The sequence below is a fragment of the Cataglyphis hispanica genome, chromosome 15 (assembly GCF_021464435.1).
Source record: "Cataglyphis hispanica isolate Lineage 1 chromosome 15, ULB_Chis1_1.0, whole genome shotgun sequence".
NCBI lineage: Eukaryota > Metazoa > Arthropoda > Insecta > Hymenoptera > Formicidae > Cataglyphis > Cataglyphis hispanica.
In genome coordinates this window covers 2,036,631-2,064,267 of record NC_065968.1, presented here as the reverse complement: position 1 = coordinate 2,064,267, position 27,637 = coordinate 2,036,631, and the positions used below count along the sequence as shown (strand labels likewise).

The 27,637-nt window shown below is 32.6% G+C and overlaps 1 protein-coding gene across 3 annotated transcripts in view; it reads left to right on the top strand.

Annotated features, from left to right (window-relative positions):
- LOC126855313 (basement membrane-specific heparan sulfate proteoglycan core protein-like) overlaps nt 1-27,637 on the top strand; it is a 247,012-nt gene that overhangs the window by 56,921 nt on the left and 162,454 nt on the right. For 2 of the 3 annotated variants that reach the window (XM_050602855.1, XM_050602853.1), the window contains exon 1: nt 24,057-24,622. The exons of the other annotated variant lie outside the window; for it this stretch is intronic. The gene's annotated coding sequence lies outside the window, so the exon portion shown is untranslated. Of the gene's footprint in view, nt 1-24,056; nt 24,623-27,637 lie in introns of those variants that run through there. 3 annotated transcript variants of the gene reach the window in all.

Below are 27,637 nucleotides of genomic sequence, written 5' to 3'. Positions count from 1 at the left end.
CGAATGGCTTCGTGATACATCAATCGTTCAATTAATATATAATCATAATTTTAAATATATTTTATACTTTAATACTCCGCGTATATAATATGATAGTATGTAAAATATTTTGGCAATAATAACATAGTGTTCGGCCTTCGCGACCGATATTGTTTACGTTTATATATATGGTCTTATCATTCGTACGGCGACACTCGAAGATTAATGTAGTGCTACGAAGCGCTGCGCATTCTTAAATACTTTTCCTAAATGTAGATTTTTATCTACATTTCTTATTCTCAAATATAATCTCACGTTATACGTATATAATTTTGTAATATGATATATATATATATATATACAAAATTATATATGTATAATACCCTCCTAGGGTGTAACCTTGGCGTGGTGGGAGGGCTTAGTACCCGGACGGTGCCTTAAGGGCCTTAAGGTCTCTAAAGGTCTACCGAGAAGGGGAAAACCAAGCACCCAACGCCGTCGTTGCTGTCATCGCGCCGCGGATGGCTCGTCGTATCGTTAGTGCTGTCATCGTGCCGCGGACGGTTTTCGCGTCGTGTCAACACGGGAGTGTCGTTGAAAGTATCGCGCGTAAAAGTGCGGAAGTAATAATTTTTTAATAAAGGTGCGGGAGTGCCGTTTAAACTATCGCGCGTGTGAATCAACCTGAGAGGAGGAGGAGGAGGCCTAGGAGAGGCATCCTGCACCGGCGGAGCAACCCTAGGGTGGGTATTTATTATTTGTATATCGGTTGTTAAAAATCACGCGCATTAAATTAGTCTTTTTATTGGAATAAATTAAAGAGAAAATTAATAAGAAAGATTTTTACATAAATTTGATAAAAATCTTTATTTGAAAAAAAGTCTTTTATAATTTATAAAATTATTCCATATTTATATGGAGTTTCTTAGTATTGTATGCATCGAATAAGATATTCCGCATGAAATTTTAATTATATGTTGTTGCTATAATTTGGATTGTATATTTTTATGTTACAGACAGCGCAGCCTCAAGTCCAACAACTCCGCTGTTGCGCATCAGTGCCGGTGAGTGATAAATTTTTTTATTTTAAAGTAACGGATTTTTAGAGATTGTAGATAAATCTGTTGCTTTAAAATGGATGAGCTACGGATTAAGTTGAACAACTTTTAATAAGTTCTTTTAATGTACATCTATTACATCTATTGGAAAAGTCAATTCAAGTCAAAATTAAAAAGAGATGATTATAGAAAACATTTTTTTTCCAATTTATCAATTTTTAACCTGATTTATTAAATAAAAAACGCTAATAATTTTATCAATTATATATACAATGTAATTTATTCTTATAAATAAATTTGCACGCAGATCTTATTCTAATTTCTTATAGCTCATCCATCGAATTTGTTTGTAGATTGTTCTTAAACTTTGTTTTAATTGATACAAGACCAAATGCTCAATCAATTAAATTACCATAGTAAATGGCATAAATGTTATGTAAATTAATCTTATTTTATTATAAATTATACATATATTATTATATAAATTAATTTTATATACTATTATATTATTATATAAATATTATTATATTATATTATTATATTATATATTATTATATTATATTATTATATAAATTTTATATTACTACATAAATTTTAATCCAATTTACATATTTATCGTAATTTACCATAATTTTTTAATCAAAATTTTGATTGATATTTTGGTTTTGTCTCAGTTAAAATAAAGTTATGTGAAAATGAATATCCAACAAACGATCGTAAAATTGTACGATCATTAAGGAGCGTGAAATATTTGCGCTCATCTGCCGGCGACAATAACTAGCCGCCACAAGGAGTTTGTCTCTTTTCTACGAGCGCAAGAAAAATCTTGCGATTATTCACCGGCTAATAAATAGCCAGCGATAAAAGGAGTATGTATCTCCTTTTTCGATCTCTGATTAGAGATCAATTCAAAGTGGCCAGGAGCAACGAAAGGTAAGTCCGACGAATGGATCAACTGGCCTGAAGAATGGATATAGGCAAAATAGGTGGCCAATACTGGTCAAATATGAGAGGTACATAAAGTTTAGGGTTACGCGATTAGGGCACGCGGTTAGGGCACGCGATTAGGGCACGCGGGTAGGACACGCGGATAGGATTACGTTTTTTAAATCTTGTATTTTTGCTGGTTCAACCAGCAAGTAGGATTGTTAGGGTTATAGGGATTGTTAGGACATTAACGAGAAAACTAAAAATAAAATTACAATACATAATAATAATATCTAATTTAAATTTATTATCAGAAAAATTAAAAAATTTAAAAATTAAAAAAAATTACAATAACATTATAAAATATTATAATATGTTGTAATATGTATCTTATGTTAAAAATGTTATAAAAATATTATATAACTAATAATATAAATAATATAAATATGTATAATATGAAATATTATATAAAAATATTATATAACTAATAATATAAATATGTATAATATTAAGAAATATATGAAGAAATATGTATAAAATATGTATAATTATATGAAATTATATTTATTATAATTGTATGTAAATTATATGAAATACATATATATTCTTTTGTAAATTACACGAAAAATTATCAAAAGGATGCGAATAAAGACAATGTAGAATCTTTAATTCACATATACGATGTACTGGTAAAGTATGTATTGCAAAAATATTCTTATAAATTTAATCACGTGTATTTTCATACCAAAGAGTCATTGATAAAATCGGGAAACTTTATATATGTTATATTTATATTTTAAAATATATATATTTTAAAAATTTTATAAATACATAATTTTTGATATCAAATATCAAAAATATTGAATAAAAATATGAAGATTTGATGTTGAATTGACGGTTAAACATTAGCATCTTATTCACGAAATTTAACGATTGTAGAATCGCGAGTAAATTTTAGTACGAATTTTATGATTTATTTTCAATTAGAGATATATTTATAAATTTCATATTATAATCAAATATTTGTAAAATAAATTAATAAATTACATTGCAAGAACATTATATTTTTTTCCGCGTTTTTTTCATTCTTTCTGTTTTGGAACGCGATTGCTTGACTCCTTCTCATTAGGTATACGTTAATAAAGTTGGTTCGTACCGGCAAGTAGTCGAAACGATCTTTATCGTGGAGAATTATTTCTTGTTGATTTTTGCAATCCATCCGCGACGTCTAGTTCGGTGCTCTATTGAAAATTGGGGATTTTCATTGCAGGACTGGAATTAATCCTAGGCTTTCCTGACAATTCCTAAAAATAATGATTTTGATAGTAACACAACGACGAACGCCACACTTCTTTAAAGTCGGATTAAAAAATTAATTTAAACAATATATATTTTTTTACAAGAAAAATATGTTTTATTTTCTTCTAAAAATGTTCTTCCATCATTATTTATATTATTAATATTATTATTATTGTTTTTATATCAAAAAGAAAGACAATAGCATGGATATAGCTATATGTATAGATTATGTTTTTAATAATTTTTAATTGCTATCAGTTTATCCATTTTTGTTGACTTTGTTAATGAAAAAAATTATATTTACGAACGAATATATTTTAATAATTAAATATTAATTAATATAATTTTTGGTTTCTTTTAAGAAACTATTTACAGATATTGGACATCCCGTCGCTTTAGAACATTAGTTCTATATTAGTGCTTTTAAATATATGTAATATTCTATATATATAATAAAATACATACGCAAATCAATATATTATTTAAAAAAATTTTTATATTTTTTTCAATATTATATACGAATTTATATATGTATATGAATATAATAAAAAAATGTGCGGATATTTAAAAACTTCGAGACAAATCGAATGGGTACCCCGATATCAGAAAAAGATCAAATTAATTTATTTAAACGTTAGAAAAAAATAGTTTAAAGTTATTTATTTAAAATTATATCGATTTATCTTGCAAAGTAGCAATTGAATTGAATTATTTTAAATTTTGCTGTTATCGGGTTCGATTCGCCTCGAACAATTGGTACCCGAGAATTATTTATATTCGCACATTTAACACTAACTACAATAAAGATGCATGTATTTTATTATTCATAAATATAATCGTTCGCAATTACATTTTCATAAAAAAAATTGTTATATCCATTTATTTTTCAATAAAGTGGTATATTTCTTAATAATGGAAGAACATGTTTTCTCGCGCAATTTTCAATGTCGTGAAATGGAGATAAATGGTAACTGTCGTTGATTCATTACCGAAATCATTGTTATCGGGAACAGTCCGGAAGATCCGGAATTCGTTCCTTCCTGCAGCGGATCTAACGTTCAATGGACCACTTAACTTTTCTTTACAAATTGATCTTGTAGAAACTGATATAGAAACAAGACGTCTCGTTCTCCACCTTTAAGATCGTTCTTCTCTTTGTCGAATATTAATCAGCGTGTACCCGGCGGAGGGAGAATCTTATTAAAATCGTTGGGCCAGTTATTTTCTATAAAACGTCGCGATTTTTTATAACGATATTTAAAGGCGATTTCTCAAGACCCATTTTATTCTGTTAAAATAATTATCCGCGAGATAGAATCTAATATATCATATTGTTGACATTCATATAAAGTCGCGTATTGAAAAATAAATCGAGCGATGAATACTATATCTCGAGAATCTGCCGAATTATCTTTGAAAATGATAATTATTATATCGCGCGCGTGTACATGTATTGTAGGTTTGATTATTATAGATAATCCGCGTTTCACAATTGAATATTACAAATATCGTCGGTTCATTTATTTGTCGCGTTTGCTCGGAAATTTTTATCGGAGATTTATTTTATAATTTAATCGTTAATATACATCGAAGCTTTATCTATTTTTTTACGTTTTAAATTTTGTCTTTGAAAGTCTGCGCAAAATGTGCATATTGCACAAGTACTTTCTTCTAATTAAAGACGATTGATAATTTTATTAATGACTCTTTTGATCGCGATTCTTTATATTATATAAAATTTATCAAACTTTATAATTATATATCTATTATTAATAATAAATATCGCGTAATTAATCGTTGCTAAAAAGCCTTGTCTAGTCTAAAAATTTCTTGTACATTTTTTATTATACGCATATTTTGGACATTTTCGTGTAATTCCACATAATAAATTATTTTATATTAAATTTCAATTTTGTAAAAGGCGAAAGATTTATGTGTGATTTGAAGGAAAAGGACCAGAGTAGATTATATTTTGTATATTTTTAATTTGTATATTATATTTATTATTTTGTTTATATTAGAATAAAAATAAAAACAAAATAATTATCTTATTCTGAGAAATGAGGAAGAGGAAAACTCCTATTCTCACACATTTTTCCTCCTCGATGGTATCTCCACCTTAACGAAGGCATTTGCTGGGTGAGGAGGTTTGCGTACTTTAATGAACCTGAGAGCTATGCCGGCGGTAACATATAGCATTTTCTAGTGAAACAAGTTTGATCCGAGACCGATTAATGAATAAAATTCATAAACTTTGCCTTGGATTCTAGGGATACTTGGGATATTAGATTAATCAATGAGAAATATTTTGGTTAAGCCTTTTTTTGGCCACAAAAAATCTTGTGTTTTGAATATAAGCGAAATAAAATTTATATTATTAATATTATATATATTAATTATTATTAATATTACATATATTAATCAGATTTTTTTGAAATCTATATTTGATCGAAGGTATATTTATGGCAAATTGGATTTAATCGCCTTCAAACCTGCTTCACTTGAAAATGCTAATATAGTTATCGGTAGGGTCACCCATGCCGGACAGGTCGAAGGGGAAAAGTCAGACTAAGAGAGATACCCGTAATTATTATATATTTGTTTTATTAATATTTTTGAATAAAATAAAAAAGAGGACAATAATCGCGAAAATGGAGAAAAAGGCGCTCCAAAATATTTTCATACCCTTCTCTTCGGGAATTATGAGTTAAAGTCGAATGTAGAAATATATCAGTAGAAAAATTAATGAAAAAGCAAATTAAAAGAATAAAACGAGTAATCCTGTAAACGCTCTAGCAGTCTCTCTAAAATGACTGCTTCAATTGGTTTGCATCTCGGGGGATGGTCACGGTGGTGCAACGGTCCGATGTCACGATCGGCCCCTTTAACCCCCCTCTGGAACCCGTCCCCTTCGTATGGTAACTACGGGTAGCAGCCGACCGCAATCTGCATTCCGCTACCTAATTGTCGTAACACGACGATGTATGTAGATATATGTATACGTATAGCGCATACATCGAGAGCCGCAGGACACCTTCTCGTATACATGGGATATATATGGGGTGTGTACTGTATATGTGTGGGTGAACTGCGGCAAGTATTCCTCATAGAATACCAAATGGAGTTTCCTTTTTCATTTTTTTTTTTTTAGAAAATGTTGATCGCGCGTCTATTGTGCAGCAGGTCGATAGTTTAAGTCCGAGGTTATAGACGGGTTAGAGGTTAAAAGCCGTGATATTTATTACATGAATATCTAAAGAATACGATACAGAATCTCATCGGGGAAATATTCTTTAAGTTTATGATTTCGTAAATTTAAGAATTTAAATACCCTTAGAGTTTATAGAACAAAAATAATCGATAATATTAAAAGCGAAAATTAGCAGTTTTGATGAATTTCATGAATGCAAGAATTTTAACACAAATAATATATTTTTAAAATTATTAAAATAATTTTAAAGCAATTTAAGAGTCCAAAAGTTAGAAAAATGCACAGATAGAAAAATATAATACATCTTTAACCGTGAGTCTCGAGATTGCAATAATTCAGCCAGAAGATATAATGGTAATTTTGCGACTTGTTGTAACAAATGAATTCACTGATTGCCGTCAGGCAATTAACAAGGATTTCGTTAATTGTCTTCTTTTTATTGGCCGTTGATCGCGAAAATGCAATTCGACATCCGGAAGTGCAAAGATGCATCACGCGAGTCGCACATAATTCGCGCTGGCGCGTGTTTGGGGGCGCGTTGCAAACTGGCGCCTCTAAATCGTCGAATCCGTCTCTAATACCGTAATGGATTCCAGCAAATTGATAGTTGCCGCTGTACAAATAGCAATATACTCGCGGGTTCTGCGAAACGACGATGACCACCGGTCGAAGTGTCCGGATAGGCACGCGGAGAGTTAAAGGGGTTAAATTGATAGCGGCAAGGCGGCTATGGCAATGTGGCAATGGTCTCCAATTCAGAGTGGCGATGTTCCACAATATGTACCGAGCCCCGCGCCCTCGTGGCTTGATTGTTGTTTGAACACTTTAGAAGCTCGCGTCCCTGCAGTCCGCCGTTCGTGCAGTTTCGCGTAATGAACAGTGAGTCGGCGTCGGAACACGCGAGGTAGACGCGCAGTTGCTGTTTTACGCGGAACAACGTCTTAACAACCCTTCGTGCATCGCGACGTAGAACGCGTTATTACTCTCAATTTTTATTATTTTAGATATTGCACACCGACAATATCTGCATCGATCAACTCGTATCGTGACGTTTAGAAGCGAGAAAATATGCACGAACGATCGATCGGCAATTCACTTTCACATAAATGACTTTCATCAGCGAAGTAGCTTTCGTCCAGGTTTATGAAATGTGTCACAGATTCTGTTATCAATCGACGGTATCACATCGGAACATTGAAACTATAATCTAGGATTTTTGCTAGGATCTGCAACGTTTTTTTTTAGCTGCTATCAAATCACATTAAGTCATCCATGTCTATATGATAGACCGCAGAATATATGGCACGTTTTGTAAACCACTTTTATCAAACAAAAGTTTCGGAAAATTGCATGTAAAAATTGCTTCGTGATAAATATTCTTAATTTAACATCAATTTTTCGATGATTAATATAATTTATTTTGCCTACATTACTGCAATTTTAAAATACAGAGTAGAGAATTATAAATAGAGAATTATCGCATATAATTTTTTTTCAAGTAGATGATGAATAAGCTTTCACTCTCTCGAGATATTTCCAGCAGCAAGTAGCGCACAGTGTTCTAAATGTCCTCAGAAAATGATTAAACGCTGCGTTGTAAATCGTGGTAGTAATTTTTTATAGTCAACATGCACAGTCATAATTAATTCGAGATTTGCGGTCTCTAAGCACTACCAAGCAGAGTTTGTTTTGTACAGTGGCTGGAGTTTCAACTAATTAGATTTTAAATGCCTGAGCCGACTAATTGGTTACTTTGCCTGTTACAACACGAATGAGAAGTAATCTCCTAGTATTGCCTCAGCAACTTTATTAGTTTTCGTCGCTGTAACATTTATTAAGAGTTAGCTGTTGAAATAACGCATCTTTTCTGAGAATTTATCATCGCCTACACTTAGCAGGAATATGCAATATACTTTGCCGGTTTGCTTTAATATTTATTTTAAAATATATATATATACTCGATTAAAAGTAACAATAGTCACTTTATTTGTGATAACAAACTTTTTTCGTTTCTGCGAAATTCTTTGTAATGAAACGAATCAATAGCTATTGCTCTTTATTAATGTCTTATGCTTAAGAAAGCTTCGGGTATTATTGCACATTTAAAGAAAATGGAAAGAGAAATCTCATTCCAGAAAAGAAGTCGGCTATTAAACAACCGTGACTGCCGTGGCACGCTATTAAGTCGCTCAATTAATTGACAAATTTGTCGCGAAGGTTACAGTATATTTTTAAACCACTTGGATAAATTCAACGACATCTTATCGATGAAACACTCGAGAAGACCTTTTATGCGAGCGGCTACTTTCACGGCTAGTATTGTACTCGAGAACGTGATCGGCGGAAAACATTGATGGGCAATGCATGGCTCTTGAAAACTTCGCAAACTATCGATAACGAGGGTCGGTATCGTGTATCTGGAGAAGCACGGCGGATAACGAAGCTATTCTTTGAGATCTTCGCACGTCGAACGTTCATGTTTCATGCACAGAAAAGATAAGCATATTCCGTTTAGGTGAAAGCAGTACGGAAAAGGTCAAGGGATGCAAGTTGCCGCAGGCGGCTAGGACGGTAGCGCTACATTGGCTTTTACGAGTGAAGCTATCATCATGGTAAAGCGCCCCTGTTCAGCTATTCCGCACCCTTCCACCATTTCATCCTCGAATTCTCCTTTATTCCCTTCCCCCCCGCCCACAAAGTTCCACTGCCGTCGATGATGATCTCACGCTCTCCGCTGGACCTCACGGACCGATCTGACCTTCCATCCCGATTGCACTCCTTTAAAGTGAATTCCAATACATTGGGATGCGATCAAAATAGTATGGGGAGCCGATCAGGCGGAGAGAGATTTGAATGTCTTGCTCGGGAATTGCGAGGAAATGGAAAGGGGCTTGCAATTGTTGAGACCTTACTAGCCAATGTCGTCCTCAGTTTCTCGCTCTCATAACCCATTCTCTCTCGTATTTCTTGTGTATTTTTTCATTTTGACGAATCGTATATAATATCGCAATTTTTTTCCGATCCTTTACAGACATATTTCAATCTTTTATTTTGCAGTTTTTTTTTTATCATATCCGGTATAAAAAATCTTGAAACATTTTTATATTTTACATTTTTATTTACATTTAATATAATAAATGTAACTATGGAATTAGAAAGTCTGTTATCGTTTTGCAGAAAAAATGAAATATGAGATATCTGATATTGATTAATCAACTGAATATTAAATTTTTTAATTAATGTCTTTGTGTGTACAATTTAACTTATAATAATATGTATGATTAATAATGTTTGACATTTATATTTTTTAAATTTTTATTTAAGGAAAATATATATGCAAAAGGTCTTATAGATGATAAAGTTTTTTTTTTTTTTCATAAATCTTTAATTGTTTAACTTTTTTTATAGTCGCGCTTAATCTAGAAAGTCATGATTTATTATTGTGGTTTTGAAGATTTTAATTTCAAGATTTTGTTATGGAAGCGTTATTCAAATTTATGTACGTCAGAGATACATAAATCATAAGACATAATATATATGAAATCTCAATGTTGCATTTATTTAGTAATGAAATACGGCATAAGAAGTAATTCTAGTTTTGATAAATGGCGATAAATAAATATTTTCCGCGAGACTATTGAACATATTTACAATATTTCTCTACCGTGTTTGAATATCTTTATCGCTTCTTGTCCTTGACTCTGCACACGCAGCGCTATCCCAGCATGCGGCTACAAACGGATTTAATATTTTGCGCCAGCATAAATCTTTCTTTCTATGGGAAATAGAGAGAAATCCGGGAAAAGAAATTGTGAGAAATCGAATAAATGTCTCATGTTTATTAAATGCACGTTGCACATTGAGATTGTAAACAAAAAAGCTTTTTACATTATTTTTGTATTACATTATTATTATGTTAACAAGATAAATAAACATTTAAACAGAAGATGCATGTAGAAAAGAATGGCAAGTCAATATTAGAATGAAATTAACAGAACAAATTAGAAATCACAAAAACATTAAAAATATTACGAATAAAAAATAATTAAAAGATAACGGGGGCAAAATTTATTAAATTAAAAAATTATAATCAAATATTATATATGACAGATAAAAATATTGCACACTACATAAGATAACTTTGATTATAATTCTTTTTCTAAATAAGCCGCTTTACTATTGAAATGCAGCGTTGAAGATAAGTTTTTGGAGAGAAAAGTGCGAGTTCACGCGGAAAATGTATAGAAGAAACTTTAGTTCGGTTCCTTCGGGTCATATAAAACTTCAACCACGCCCTTGAGTCTTTTGCGAGATATAAATATTGCACGGAAAGGACGCGAAGTTTTGATTGTTTGAAAGTAGTGATTTTGAAACTCTTGCGGCACTATATTTTGAGATTCGAGATATTTCACTTTGTCCATAATTTTTTTAAAACAGCATTTTTCGAAAGTCGTTCAGTTGCTGTACGCTTTATTGTGACAAAAGTTCTTTCATTTGTGTACGCAGCACTTTTCGCTCATATGTATTATAAAACTATTTATTCAGTAGATAAACTCATGGCTCGAAATAAAAATTTAATATTGGCACATATTTATTTTGTTTGCCTCATTTTAAAATAGTTAACAAAAATTATATTAAACATATTAATCATTTTATTTTATTATTTGACAAAATTTATTTTATTCTCAGTTGGACAATACATTTCGTATATGACTTAATAAAAAAATTTTATTTTAAAATTTCGGTTCCGTAGATAATCTCAACTCTTAGATATATTTTTTCTTCGTCAAATACATATATATATATAATTGACTATTTGACAAGTGATTTTCTATCACTTTATGCTTTTTTATTGTTTTCGATACCAAATCTTATAAATTCATCTCTTTTATTCCCACCTGTCGCCAGGATCGCAATATCGCGTGCCGTTGAAAAATTCCAGCATCGCGAAGATCGAAAGTGTCACCTTGAACGAAACTTACTCCCCCGTTACGGGACTTAAGATATCCAAAGTCCTCTCAGAGAGGGATGAGCCGCCAGGCTCAAGGCTACCGAGTTTACCTGTCGGTATAAATCCCGGCACGTTAGGAGACACAGTAACTTCCGGTTCCAGGCTGGCGCTCCCGCAAAGCAATTTGGACCGGTCTACCATGCATAAGTGATCCAACGATCCGCGAGCAGTACACAAACTTGTCACTTATTCTGTAACTACGCTGTCAGGGACCTTGGGTGCGATTCCTCTTCGTGTTGCCGTGCCGTACACGCTTCCCTTCGACCCTCTTACCCTTACCGCGTCCTCTTTTCACCCCTCTTTCATCCCCGAAACGGGAGAGATGTATCGTGCAGTTACACTCCCGCCTCTAAATCCTTCCGAGTGAGCGGTGCCACCGTGAAGAACATACAGAACCAACTTTGCCCCCGTCCACGATACGGCGCGTTCGCTAAAGGGGATGAAAGCGGTATCTATATACGTGCAGCCGACTCTGTCGGTGCAGCTTTCGAGATTTATTTATCGCGTTGCACGAGCAGAACTCGTGTCCTATTCGACTATTCCTTATGGACCGTCTCACGAGCTTCTTCCTCTCGCTGATTCTCGGAAGAGGGAGGGACGGAGGGAAAGATTGCGGAAATACGGGGGGGGAAGGGGGCTGTGACGAATTATCTTAATGATCGCTCTCAAACATCCGATCTTCGTCTAATCTCTGAAGCGTTATTTGATGATCACACTAAGGCTGAAGTGGCTGAGATACTCTCGTTTCGCGGTGAGTCGGATTAAAGGAATTGCTCCTTCGTTAGATTTCGAAGGATTAATCCAGGACGACGGTTTGAAACATCAATTTAGATCTCATCAATTGCTCTAGGTCTGTTAGTGAGCATTTTTTAATAAGATTGATGTGGCATTTAAAGTACATTTAAAAATTAATAAGCCCTTAATTTGGGGCTATAAAAACTAACAGATATTCATACACATAAATAATTAAAATTTATTATTTACATTACAAAGGATTTTTCTAAAATTGCATAGCAAGTGTTGATTCAAAGAAATGATACAATATATTAATTGTATTTTTTAACATTGTAATACAATATAATGTATTAAATATTTTTATAAATTTTTTGATGTTTTCTGTAGTTATTTATCGATCGAATAATTTTTGATCGTTTTCTGTGCTTTTAAAATCCTAATTATTATTAAATGTGATATTTCGTAATTCCGTCGGGATTTTCGGTTGATTTGACTGATGAGTGCCAGAATCGATAGAGCATTTTTTTTTTTTGATTTCCCAAGAAAACTGCTATAAATTACAAACGGCGTCTGTCTAGAGACGCGAGAAGTAAGATATTTTTCCTTTTTCCCCAAAGCCTCCGTGCGAGAGATCGGAGAGTACAATACGTATGAGTCTGGTATAATACATCGAATCGGGACGAAATGCCTTTTCACAAGTTCTTTTGAGCTTTCAAAGCTCGGAACAATATCTGACTTGAGATTGGGGTCGCGGCAAGTCCCTTGAGTAAGAAGTGTTATCTACGTTTCTCCAAGCCCGAAACGAGACCCCCACCGACGACCATTCAGACTACCTTCAAACCCTTTTTGCAGACCAAGCACTTACTCCCCATTTTAATCACTACTCTTGATAGCCTCCTCGATTGGATCAGGGACTTCTGGGGGTATGCACATATACTATCAATTTTTACTCCTTTTATATTATTACAGTTTAAATCTTTTTTTTTTTTTTTCATCAAAGGCATATAAATCTTCTAAATACAAATTTTATTTTTATGTTTAACATTTTTATGTTCTTCCATTCTATATTTGATCTCTTTAAAGATATACGCATATCTTTTGAGAGACGATTGATTATTATATTTCCATGTATTGACTATTATGGTATGCTATTGTTGTAAGTCAAGTAATTTACGATAATGCAGCGACTATGGTATGGGATGAAGAATGGCCTTCAACTCGTAACTTAATTATAGTTACATACTCTAAACAATAAGCTTATTATAAGTTATACAACTGTTATATTTCTCTTTGGTGAGCATTCAACGCGTAACAGCATAGCAATGCACGCAGTTACAGTAAGATGTTTCTTAGTCTGTGGAACACTGCTCTCTCTCTCTCTCTCTCTTCTTCTTTCATATATATTGCTTCATCTATACAGAAGTTAGAACAATGGTGCAAGTTGCAAATTACCCTGGCTCTATTCTATATTCTACTCTAATTCATTGTTTCGATATAAAAAAACATGTCGCTGAATAAATTATGACATAAAAATTTTTACGTGCCAATCGCGCGAGAAATATCTTTTTAGCCACTTTTTTTAGCATTTACGTATAAGATATTTAATTTCTTTTACTTTGTATAAAAAAATTTCAAAAAATTGTCAACATGTACAAAGGCAAATGTTAAAAGCAATGTATAAATTGATTGAAAACATCGGTTTTCAGTTACAATTTTAATTGTAACTGAATATTTATATTTTATCTTTATGCCCTCCAATGATGAAAATTTTACGTTGATGTAACATAATCGGAAAAAAACAACTAACGTTTTTATATGATTTACGAAGACATTTTTAACTTCAGCTAGTCATGTCGCATTTATGAGCAAGTTAAACGGCAATTAACAGGATTAAAAGTTTGTCATTTGCGCAAAGGTGCTAAGGGCGGCGCAGCTATCCACGAAAGTGTTCTATAATTCTGCCTTTAGTTGTGAAAAGACCATATTCCCGGCTCGCCATTAAGCCCTCGATCGTTCGAGTGCTAATTATTCGCGCCGGTCTAATTATGCCAATTAAAATCTTCTACGATCGGGGCGTCCCCCGTCGGGAATTTCATCTCACCGAGTTCCTTCGCTTTTCGCTTTTCTCTTTTTTTTTTCTACTGCTACACGTCTACACCTTTTTCGGCTATTCACGCGCATGAATAAAGATATATTTCAAGGAACATTGTAATAATATAAAAATGCACGAAAGTAATTTATCCGTAATTAGCAAACACAAATTAAAATTTGATCTTAACTTCGATTGGTCAGCGCCTGATATTCTACATAACGAAAAACATGTAAGAAAGAGAGAAATAGCTGAAATGTTTTTTATTAAAAAATTTGACAACACTATTAATTCCCAAAAAGATACAGAGAATTTAAACAACATATACGATAAATTAATAAAGGTCGTTTAGTTGATCTCAGTATTCCAAACATAGTGGTTGACACAATGTCAGTTTGACATTTCGATTTTTCTCTTTCTACTTTTTAATTATAACGTAAGTTGCTTAATCCTATTTTTTTCTTTGTAACATGACTATCATTATTTATTGTATTGTAATTTTAGTTTCACTTGATAAGGACTAAAACCATATGGTCGAAACGTCGTGATATAATAATCAAACAATAAATTGCCAGTTTGGTCGTATAAACACTTGTTTATTAATTTATTTACTGGCGACATTTTTAAAATTAAACATAATAAAAGATATATTTCATACATTTAGGAATGTATTGTAATTGTATTCCATCAACGTTGATATATTGTATTTTGGCCTGTTTTGCAATTAGCACTAATAACGCATATTTAGGCTCGGGAAATTGGATGAAGCTGCATTAATTATGAGTAATTATACATATATATCACGTGTATAAATAAGAAATATAACATTTTCCCCGAGGAATTTTGCAACGAGAGCTACTGCATTATAAATTCGGTAATCAGTTTCCATACTCATTAAACCATACGTTAAATGGAATCGTATTATGGAATCGAATCCGAAATCGAATATCGATACGCTTTATAAAACACAACGATTTACAACAATTATGTTCAAATTTTATTTATGTAATTTATTTTTTTTTTTTTTTTTTAATGTATGTATATGTATTTATATTTAAAATAAAACACGGAAATAATTTCTAAATCTAAAAGAATTAGCTCTCCTCAGTGATCAAATTAAGGTCATAAAATGAGACAAACAGATAGACGTTTTATTACCACATTCCCAACATTTTGCATTTTGAAATATTAATTTTGTTTTAACATTTTGAAGTCTTTGAAATTTGTCCGTTCTTAGAACGTTATCGGCGTGTGATGATAACACCCGTGTCCGAATAAAATAAGCCTTTCCGCGTCATTGCCGGTGAGATTTCATTCAATTTCCCAGCTTCATCTTAAAAAAAAGAAGAGCCAAAAGCTCTCTATTATTGTCATTAAAATATGTGCTGGTGCGTTTATTGGCGATGTTGCGCGCCCATACGTAGATTGACACACCAATAGGAGAGAGAAAGAGAAGCATAGAACGGATATATTGTTTAGCATCCGGTACCACGAGAACGCTTGACTAGGGGTCGCAAAGGATACAAGGCGGTGCACGGTACGGATTTGGTGATGTAGCAGTCTGAGATGTAGCCGCAAGCTATGCATGGAATGCTCTCCGTAGGAGACTCGGCGGTTGGGGGTGCGAAAAGGGGTGGTTTGATGTAGGACAGTACCATCTTAATTAATTTGTTCTCAATCCAAAATCGCCCTCTCGTCCTTAAGAGCTTTGATACAACAGCGAGTCGATCGCGTCGTACAAATTTGTAATTTCTAGTTTGTCATTTATAATATTCATAATATTTTTATAAAGCTGCAATTGCAGTATAAATTACGTAAATTGCAGTATTTATAAAAAATAATATGATATTATGTACATAATATTTTTCTAAAAGAATTTAATTTACGAATATAAAGAAATTATAATTGTATACATTTGTTTCAATTTTTTTTAATTTAATAGAATTTGAAATACATAAAAATAAAGATCCTAGACCTTTAAAGCTCTATTGTTATCAAGCTTGTTTGATTTTTTTTTTTTTATTACGAAAAAGCAAATTGAGCACTTGTTCTAACGATCGCTTTGTACGAAAATGGTCAGATCGCGGCAGTGGTCAAAGCCGACGTCTAGTCAGCCACAGTCCCTTTCAAGTGGGGCCGCTGATAGCCAGACTTCCAATAGTCACTGACCAGACGTTCGCTCGGACATGTTATATTTTTCTCTGGAACTGCCTGACCCTGACAATAAGAATTAATCGACGTCTCAGCACTTTCTTCGAATGTTCCTTTTTCACGTTGGTAGAAGAGCGACGGGGGATAGCAGTAGAGCCTCTCACCGCAGATAATTTCTGTTCGTCCCGGGAACCGTCATAAAGTTTCCTTAGGAGCGTGCCATAACATACAGAAAGTCATAAACTATCGATCGTAGGATAGAGTTTTGATTACTACTGGAGAAATCCGCACATCTGTTCGTAAGAAAAAGACACATCTTACAATTTAACGCGTTAGAGTATAACTGGACGTTATCCAGATATCTCGGTAGCAGACCGAAGAAACTTAATTATTGTCCTGGAAGCTTATAACTTTCGGCTGTCCGTAAAAATACCGTTACTGTCTTATTACCTTACTACAGTTTTATACGAGTGAATACTTGGCGTAGCGCGTATAGAAGATTGATTCAATTTGTTCAGTTTTTTTTTTTTTACAAATTATTTTAATTTTTGTGGAATAATAATTACCTATATTGGACGATTACAAATATGCATTTGTAATTTATAATAATAATAATAATAATAAATAATTTGCCGTAAGTAAATTATTCTTTTTAAAAAGACAGTTTTCTGCTATTAAAATCTCGGTAAAAAATATTTAAACTTTAAATTTGTTAAAGAATTTAAAGCGTTCATAATAATTGAAAGAAAGTACGCGAAATTTCAGACATAATATATACAATGCAGAACTTGTTGCATTTTATCTATTTAAGAACATAAGTCTCAACTGTAGTTTTCAATTATTTATATTTCTCAATATTTAGCTTCGTACATTTCTAACAAGTTTCTAAAATTACTATCAAGCTTTGAGAATACATTTCCAATTGTTGTCGATTATGAAAAACATTTTAATAATTAATTATAATTATATATAAAAGTAAATATTCTTGATAAGTGTAAATTGCTGAGCAATCAATTCGGATTTTTGTGAGAAAACAGACAAACGACACGTTGACGTAATAAAAGATGAAGGCGCGGAAATATGAGGATTAATAACCCTTAACATTATCAGAAGATATAATCCTTCGCTATGGGTAAAAAGGAAGACGGAGATAAATGGATATTGGTATATGTCGCGGTTATTGTTGGTGATCGTTTTTATTTGAGAGAACGATAACCACACTCGATTGTACGGGCGGCATCTGTTTTGTTTCCTCACATAGTTATTTCAGAATTCAAACGCCGATAGCATTCCTATCTAGTCTATGATTGATATCTGTTTCTAATTATATGTTATGTGTGCTGCATAATTAATATTACATTTTAAATGACTATTTTATATATTGATTTTTACATATATTGATTCGATATATATGTACATACACAATGAAAAATTCAGAAAAATATATGAATAAAAAAAAAAAAAAATACAAACTAAAAATAAACAAAATGTACAGGAATACAATAGTGTTAGCAAAATAAGTTTTGTAAAATAAAAGCGGGCTATTTAATGCGCTGGATGTAGTACACGAATTGTTTTTCACAAATATAGCTTTTATTTTTCTATGTAAACTACATTTTCGTATTTTACATATAAAATTCTATAAATTGTATTTGTATTGTATTTGTATTGTATTTTCTCTCTATGCTATATACATATAAAATTCTACCGGATCTGTAAAGTTACATTAATACTTTTAAATTTATTGGTTATATAAACTGTTGCGACAAAATGTTTTTATTTTATGTCTTGTAATAATATAAACTAAATAGTACAAAAAATAGTATTTTAATCTTGTAAGTTCTTTTTAAAACTAAAAATTCATTATTTATACAGGAAAATAAATAGAGATATTATACTATTATACAAAAAAAAAATAACAAAGTATAAGAGTTAATTATATTTCCCTTGCGATTTATAATTTTATTGATTGTGTGAAAGCATTTTACTTGCGAATAAAAATTTGAAGAGGTTTATTAATAGAATTTACTTTATCGGATGTTACAATTTTGATTTTTAATTGATTTAAAATTGCAATAAACGTGTAAGTTCTTCTCGAGATTTTTCTCTGGCTTGGTGTTTGATCATGAGTTAAGGTCGCGAGGTGAGAAATTAAAGAAGGCACGAAAGTTTTAAGAGTATTATGCAAGCGTCGTGTCAAAACCGAGCTTAAAAGTATCATAGTTATTGAAAATGCTAGCGCTTAAGCGTTTGCGTGTGTGCATGCATAGGTATGTGTATGTGTATATGTGTATGTGTATGTATGTGTGTGTATGGAAGATGAGACCTATCGAGTTAACTATCCTCGTTCCCGAGATCAGGAAGCAGCACGTTAGGAAGTTATAAGTCTTTAAACTTTAATTTTAACTTGAACTCGACGGTGCTAAAGTTGGTTTAGTTTTACCTTACTTATACTTTTGCGGTCAGGACCTGGAGTCTTAAGAAGCTTCAAGACTCCACGATAAACCCCGATTTACATTATAAAACGGTAAACTAGAAGGACTTTTTGATGCGCATTTCGTTTTCGCCACTTGCAAAAATTGCGCGATAATCTGGTTGATTTTACGCTATTACATATATTTAATCATTCGATTTTATGATATACAAATTAACGCTGAATTTAAAGTGAGAATGGAAACAAGCATTTATTTTCACATGACAGAATTGTCGTTACGCTTTTAAATAATTCCTGCTCGTCGCTGCTTGCATATAATATTATCTATTTATGTTTCAATTTGCCAGAATGGTTTTGTGCTACTTATTTGTATTTTATGTGCTATAAATTAAATTGAGATATTATAAAATGCTTAAAAGAGTACAAAAAGTAAAGAATGTTAACGGTAAATTCAAATTTTAGTCCAAGTTAAAATACTCGCGAATTAAATATATTTGGTAAAAAAATTATTATTTTTCATCTCAACTTTTAATTATAACTTAATATTTTATAACTTAATATTATATGTTTTCTTACGCTAAGACTAGGGATTTTTATCAATATAACATTAATATAATTATTAATATTATTATCTCGATATAATTATTAAAAATATTTGAAAAAATTTATCTATAAAATCTCACTGTAGAAAATTTATTGCATTTTTTTGATATTTTATTTTTACAGAATTGATCTCGTTGGGAATACATGTTATTTTGAGAATTTCTATTGAATTGTGCTTGTAATTACACTCGCACAAATGTGATATATTAAATTTTATTTTACACGTGATATTTTTGCACAGTAAGCATACTTCACATACTAAATACGCCATTTGAATATCTTGAATGTAAATTTTTGTGACGCCGGCGTAACGCGTGAGAAAAGTGGCTATCATAATTTACTGGAGATGAAAAAACGGGAGTTTCATATGACAAGCGTATGCTGCGTTTCACGAAAGTAACGGAAGGATGCCGCTCTCTTCCGTTTCGAGCGTGTTTGTTACATACAGGAAAGACGTGATGCAAAACGATCGTGTTATTTTTATCTTCTCGTACGCAAGCACATACATATTTGTTTCCTGCCGTGGCATGGGCATGAGGTCGATTGAATTCTCCGTTTGTTTCGTGCAATTCGAAAATTCGACTACCGCGAAATAAGCGGAAATTCCGGTGGCGTGCGCGTCGTTTCTTTCTTTCTTTTTTTTTTTTTTTTTTTTTCTTCTTTTTGTGCCTATTTTTTTTTCGCAAAATCGAGTTTTCCAGTCATTCGCGCATCAGTCAACGTCGGTTGCCGTTTTTGCAAATCGTGGCGCCGCGATATCGAATAGGTAATTTCCGAAATCTCAGCTGCCCGTCGGATGATCTATTGCCGGCGCATCGACCATTCGATACGGATAACGCATTAGACCGTTCTATGCATTCGACATCACTGAGATCAATAGACACTTCTGACACGTTACATCGCGATGTATAACAAACGGAGGTGTATCAGGAGTGTACGTTACAATCCACGATGAGCACTGTATTGCGCTCATTATATCGTATATAAGCATAATTGACATAATACGTCGAGAATGAGCCATTTTACGTCGATACAAATATCACAAACGGGGCGACTCGCTTCATAAACGCTCAATAACAAGTATGAAAGATATTCCTGACAAGATAATTAGGATATGCAAATGATAATAGATATTTATTTTTCTTAAATAAATGTTGTAATTATTAATATATGGCTTTGGATATATTTTGTGGAAATTATACAAAACTGATAGTTTTATATATATTTATTTATAATATGTTTAATCATATATTTAAATGTATTGCTTCTATGGATTTTAGGCTTGTATATTTTATACGAAACATCTTTTCTTTTTTTTTTTTTAAGAGTATTTTAATGAAGATTTCTACTTTATACCGATCTGACATATCTCTTCAGACACATTAGTTACATTCTTCAGTTGCCTAAAGGATTTAAAATCGAATGAAATATTATTGTTATATAAAATGGACGTGAAGCTTGTTTTGTATTAATTTGCAGTAGAAGATAAACGGCATTAACAGACAGTGGCAATCGCATTACAATTTTGTCTTTTCAAGAGATCTCTCATTCTCTCGCGATTTGAAGCTCAAACTCCGGGCGACTTAGCTTTTCCTCCGCCACTGCCGCTTACCCTCCTTGTCGGGGGTGGACGACGCGGCACGGAGGAGGGTGGTTTTGGTTTACCCCTCGCTCGTAGCGACGCTAGCGCCGCGTCGGAGGCTCCAGTTCGACCTGAGCATCACTCGTGGTGGTTTCGCGCGCGCATCCGCCGCTAAGGTGAGACCACTTTTGGAGGAAAAAAATCGGTATTATGTTTTATTTTTGACAAAACTCGTCAATTCCATTCGCGTTGTCGCGATAGATTGTCCGACCGGGCGCGATTAAAAATCTCGAATGGTGATCAAGGAGCAACGTCGATTAGTCAAAGTTGTCGAAAGAATTGCGAGAGTGCGTCTTAATGAGAAGAAAACAAAGTTATACACGTGGGGATAGATGATGAGCGATCAATGGACGAGTGAACGATCAATCGCGGACATATCGATCGCTGACAGATGCTGCGCTCTCGATAAATAATCTGTATGTGTAAATAATCAGAAAATCAATTTTCGTCAAACTTATTTTAATCTAACTCGAGACAAGGACACGTTATTTATCACTTGTCGAGCAATCTGTTTCCCTTCCGCGCGCTTTGCGAGTTTCGTGAATCTAAGTGCTTTCAGAAACGGAATGTACTCGCGGGAATGCGGAGATTTTCGGCGGAATTGCGGGTGATCTGGTCCATGTATCAGAGAGAGAGAGAACGTTTGGATTTTTGAAAACTGCAAGTGCATACAGCGTTTATCTCGAAAAGAAAGAAAAATCGCGCGATTCGCATAGAAATTTTGGAGAATTTTATATAAAATTTGTTTTACGTGGATAACAATTGTCTACAACGTGCTTGAGATGCTCGAATAATTTAAAATAAATCCTGGGATTCTGCGGCAGTGAGATGATACTTGCAGTGAGTGTGTTATAAAACACGTTCAGTGAAATCCGGATTAAAGCATTGCCGCGCATTGCAAGTCTCTCGTTTGTATATAAAAAATAGTTACGCCGAGTATGACAAGGGGAACATTGTAGTGTCATTGGCACTTAAAAAGTTCGATCAAAACTCGAGTGAGAATATATTTGATGTATCTGAAGTAATCGAGTGGGTTCGAATGTGATAAAACTTATGCGATTTTGGGGACAAATACGTTTTGGATGGATCATTGTGTTCGAGAGGATCTTGAATTTAAAATCGAATCTCGAATCGACGGTGACAACCTATGTCCAATATAATATCCGACAGAAATATTTCTACGGCAGTGCGTAAATGTATCAACAAAAATTTCCATTAAAGCTTTGGCTCCGGGCACTCTTTAACAGCCATGAGCTTAACACAAGCGCAAATCTTTTGATTCTAAGCGGCACTTGAATGCCAAGATTCACCAGTAAATTTATCTAAAAAAATAGGGCGTTATCGCAAATTTATATATAAAATTAGATTATTATTTTTTTTTTTTTTGTAACGATGAGTCGAGAAAACTGTCAACAAAATTGTCGACGATATTAAATAAAGTTTTATTTAAACATTACAAATATATAAATCGCAATTTCTTTCATAAGATTTTAATAATTAAAGGAAGAAAGTAGCGTATGTAATTTTTTTATAAGGAATGAGAAACTTTGCAAAAATGGCAAAGGTTACGTCAGAGAAACATACATAATCAGATAAAATTCGAACCATATTAGTGTCAATATTTAAATAATATCGAATTAACTCCCGTTACAAACATCTCAGAGTAACGAATCTATTTGCAAAAAATGAAACTCTAAAGAATAAAAATCTTCAGGCACCGCCATATTATTCCGCATGCGAATTATTGAAGATCTTTCGTCGTCGGAGCAGGCATAATTCGTTGCAAGCAAAGTTATAGGAAAGTGCGTTGGAGCGAAAGAAATAAGATCGTTCGACGTCGCTGGGATATTAATAACTCGCGGAGAAAAAAAGAAAAAATAATTTTTTTCCGATGATACGTAATATATCGTGGACGCGTATCTCGCCATTTGACTGGGGATAAAATTTATGAGAAGTATTTTGTGACATGCTGAAAACTTGAATTGCTTGTGGTTATTACAAGGATTCCCTCGAAATCTTTGAAGTGTTGGAAAAACCACGGGAATAACACTGACATTTGTCGCAAATGTATGGTGATTCTTATAAAAAAAACACACATGAACTGTAAAAACACGTTCGCAATAACAGTAACGTCATCGTGCTCTACTTCCTTACGTGACCAGACCAGAGGTGTGCTCTCGAAAACGATTACGCGAAGTGCCGGCGAAAAGTACTCGGATGGATAAAGCTCCGACTGACCATTTGATCGGCCTTCCACTGTGCAAAACCGCAATTTTCGAGTGGTTAAAGTGTTGTGTGAAACGCGAAAATATTAACAGTAATTGTGTTAATGCTGCTACCTTGCTGGAATGTTGTTCAGAGACATGAAATTTCCCCATAAAGTGTATACGTGATTGCCTCTTGTTCGAAATATTTCATCGAACTTTTATCGCGCGTTTTATCAACGTAATTAGAGATTGCTTCTTGAGATCGGAATACATCGGGATAAAATCACGGCGCGTGCTGTATCTAAATCATTATTATATTACGAGTGCGAAAACGTATGTGAGGTACGGGAGTTAGCGGGAATTAGGCGAAGAATATCGCGAATTTAGCAAAATTAAAACAGAGATTGCATCGCCCATATATAATTAGTGTTGAAATACAAGATAAAAAATAAAAGAAGGGATCATAACAAGTCGTCGAAAAGATCGAATTTCGCGCTACGCATCCTGAAATAAAAAATTGTGCGTGCAATGAATGAAAAAATATGATGGATAATAAATTAATTCACTTTCTTTCGCGATCGATAGTCGTCGAGACAAAATCATAATATACCGTGACTAACTATAACAATATTGACACATTACCGACAAACGAAGCTCTTTCCGTTATCGGCGCTTATACGCCTTTCGGCGCTCGTAAAAAGTTGCGGCGGAAAAAAAAAGAGTGTTGACAGTACGTTCTATTAATTTTCCATCGTGGCACAAAGTTCTCCGTGAGTTAAGGTCGAAATTGGATCAACGTGACAGCGCTGCGCGTCGTAATAAAAGATCGTACGCGACATCGCGAAGGAAAATAAAATATGCATGAGAACAAAAGTGCCCGCTGCACGTTCGAAGAAAGCGCGGCGAAATTCCTTTAATAAATTGCTATCGTCTTTGCGAAATATCGCATCATGTGTTCTCGCGCCAAATCCTGTTAAACATTCTCGAGTGTATCTCGAGGGTTGTTGGCGATTCGAGATCGTAACCGCCGTCCCAAGGATCGATCGCTCTCGTGAGATCTAAGAGTGTCGAGGAAAAGCTGTGCCGGAAGTGGTCGGATATTTCGTAGCGAGTGCTTCAAAAGAGTTTGTCTCTTTTTAGTTGCGTTCTCATTCACTCGATTCACTTGATTTTGTGCCATTGTCTTTCGATCGTTCAGTTCGGTGTTCTACGTGAAAGGCGATTTCCTCGATCTTGTTTACCTCAAAAAGAAGAGGAGCACACAATTTGCTTGGACGTAAGTTTCACATTTATATTAGTTTAATAATAATTAACTTTGTGAAAAGTTATAGAATATTTTATTAAATTAAATTAAATATTAAATCTATCTTTGTGTAAAGCGTAATTAAAATTAAAATTTTATTTTTCTAAAAAATACAAAAACTCATAAAAACCTTTAAAAACAACCTTTAAAAAAAGTAAAACATTGTTATAAAAGGTGTTGAATTAATTGATATACACTGTTTTAAAATAAATAACACAAATTTATATTTTTAATTTTAAACTGGAAGAGTTAATATAAAAAGGAAATTATAATACTAAATCACCAACTAAACTAACTATGCCGAAGTTGTAATGAGCACACATGATATTAACATGAAATTAGGTAACGTAAGTATCCTCGAGTACATACGTTAACAACGTTTCGGGGTTAAATTAGGCTCTTTAAAGGAATATTATACTTTTCTGAATAATTACGATTTCTGCGTAAGATTGCATAGAAAGATGCTTAAATATTAATATAAAATGCAAAATACATGTATTATCAAACATACTTAATATTTTAAGAATTAGTGGAAGTATGTGAGAATTTTCAAAATAAAAAAGAGATTTCAGAATGTTATCTTTTTCTAAAATTTTTGGAATAAATTTAATATTGTTTTTGTTTTTTAAACATGTATTTTTATAAAACTTTTTTTAGAGATCAAAGAGATTTTGATATTATCTCTTTGTACATTTTTATTTAATTTTTTCATATAATATTTTACGAGATAAATAAACAATTAAATTTTTATTTATTCCATCTCTCTTGTCTTGCGGTTTAAAGGTACGGAATATTTTCGCATCCAAAAACAATATATATGAACGTAGACAGCTTATTATTTGTGCGTAGGAGAAAAAACATTTTACAAATATTTTTTATATCCTGCATTTGAAACACGTAAATGTATTCATAAAGATTAGAATAAAGCTACTGATTTCTCTTATCGAGATTTGTCTAGTTTTCGAATGATTTATTGGAGCTGCATTATTAGAGCGCGATAATTAAAAGAGCTGTCGTAGTTTTCTGGGCGAGCAGTTAGTTCTCATTTATAAATGAGATTATAATGAATCGCGGGCGCAAACTCAATTTCTTCGAAGTCCCTAATGGATTTGTCACAAAAGAATGTTGGCTCCAGAAATGGGAAGAGTTTGGGGATCTCTTAATCTGTCTTTACTGCTTTCTCATTACCTAGAACTCCTGGAGTGAAGGCTCATTGAAATAAACGTGAGGGCTAAATTAAACGGCTAAAATCCGATACATTGCCTATTTACGTTGCAGATTTTTTAAGCAAAACCAATCTCTTCCACCTATGTATATACAAATGCATAAAATTATCACACAAATAACGATAAATAGTAGAAATTTCTATTAATTTATTACAATGAATGATAATATTTAAGGAAAGAAAAATAATTATTATTAAAAATTGTGTTAGAGCTTTCCCCTTATTTTATTTTTTTTTATTATTTATGTATAATTCCATAATAAAAAATAATTATTTTAAGAAGCAAATTTTGACTTAATTCCATATTGATTCATCCGCAGTGCTTGGTTTAACGCCGTATATATACATCGCCCACTAATTCTGTCCACCTGAAATATATATATATATATATATATATATATATATATATATATATATATATATATATAGAGTTTTACGGTTTTCAGTTGCACGTTATATGATTACAATAGTTTTGTACTGGAAGGAGATTTAAAGTTTAACTTTTTATTTTTTTAAATGGAATGACAAATTTTTGTAGAATTTTATAGAATGGAAAATTCTCTGAGAAAAAAAATCTTTAATTTTTTCTATTATTTAAAATAACATATTTCGGATCAATAAAATTACTGGATATAAGTACCATATACTTATATATTATAAACAATAATTTTATAGTATTTATAACCTGTAATAAATAATAATAAAATAAAAATGTCTGAATTAAATTTCAAAAGTTAAGTAAATTTTTGCACGTATGAAAAATCATAAACTACTATCGTAGAGTCAAATTAGATCTAAAAGTCTATTAACTTGTAATTAATGACTAAATATAATATTTTTTGTTGTTAATTTTATTTGCTAATTGTAAGACATTTATAACAGAAATTTGTTACATCAATGTAAAAAACATTTGATCTTAATCAGTAATCTATAATGTTAGTTATGCGAGAATAAATAATAATAATATCGATTTTACTGAGCATACTTTCTAGAAGTCTTCCTTCGTGTGCGCGAATATCGATGCGATATTTTTTCCAGTTTTCGCGGTCTAGCGAACTACGATGAAATTTCCAACTCTTGGCGGTTGGCGGCGTATATGTGTATCGCCGCCGCGGGTAATCGCGGTCATAGAAAAAAGAACACATTATTCCATTTTTCATAATACACCGCTAAAAGTAATCTCCGCTGCATTAAATTACAGTAACTTTAATACATTGCCAGTTTCATCATAGGATATTGTTTTTTAAATATCAGTTTTTTTAATAATCCAAAATATGTTTACTCGACGTGTAATTCATTATCTTTGACAATATATATATATATTGACAATTGTTTTAGCTACGTTTTTATCTATAGCTTGATAATATACTAATGTCGATTTATCGTACAGCATTTTGCACGTGTAACGTTCTTTTTAATTGACATATAGATTAATTGCATTTTTACTTCGTAAAAATATTTTATGATGCGTATTGTTGTTATGCATACAGTTTTTACGCATACATATGTAATAAAAATGTTACGAAGCATGAATTATGAAAACGAGAAACTTTTTTGTGTCGTTAAATGATACAAGTTGAAGATATTGAACGTTCAATTTCGCGAGATAGCGGAAAAGATTTGACTGAACGGAAGATGCAAGCAGTGGAAGAAGATGGAGGAAAGGGATTCAAATAATGGGCGAATCTTGCGCAAAACTGAAATGATTGATGGAAGAACGGGCGGAGGTTGGGTACCCCCGGAACGGAAATGCCCCGGAAACA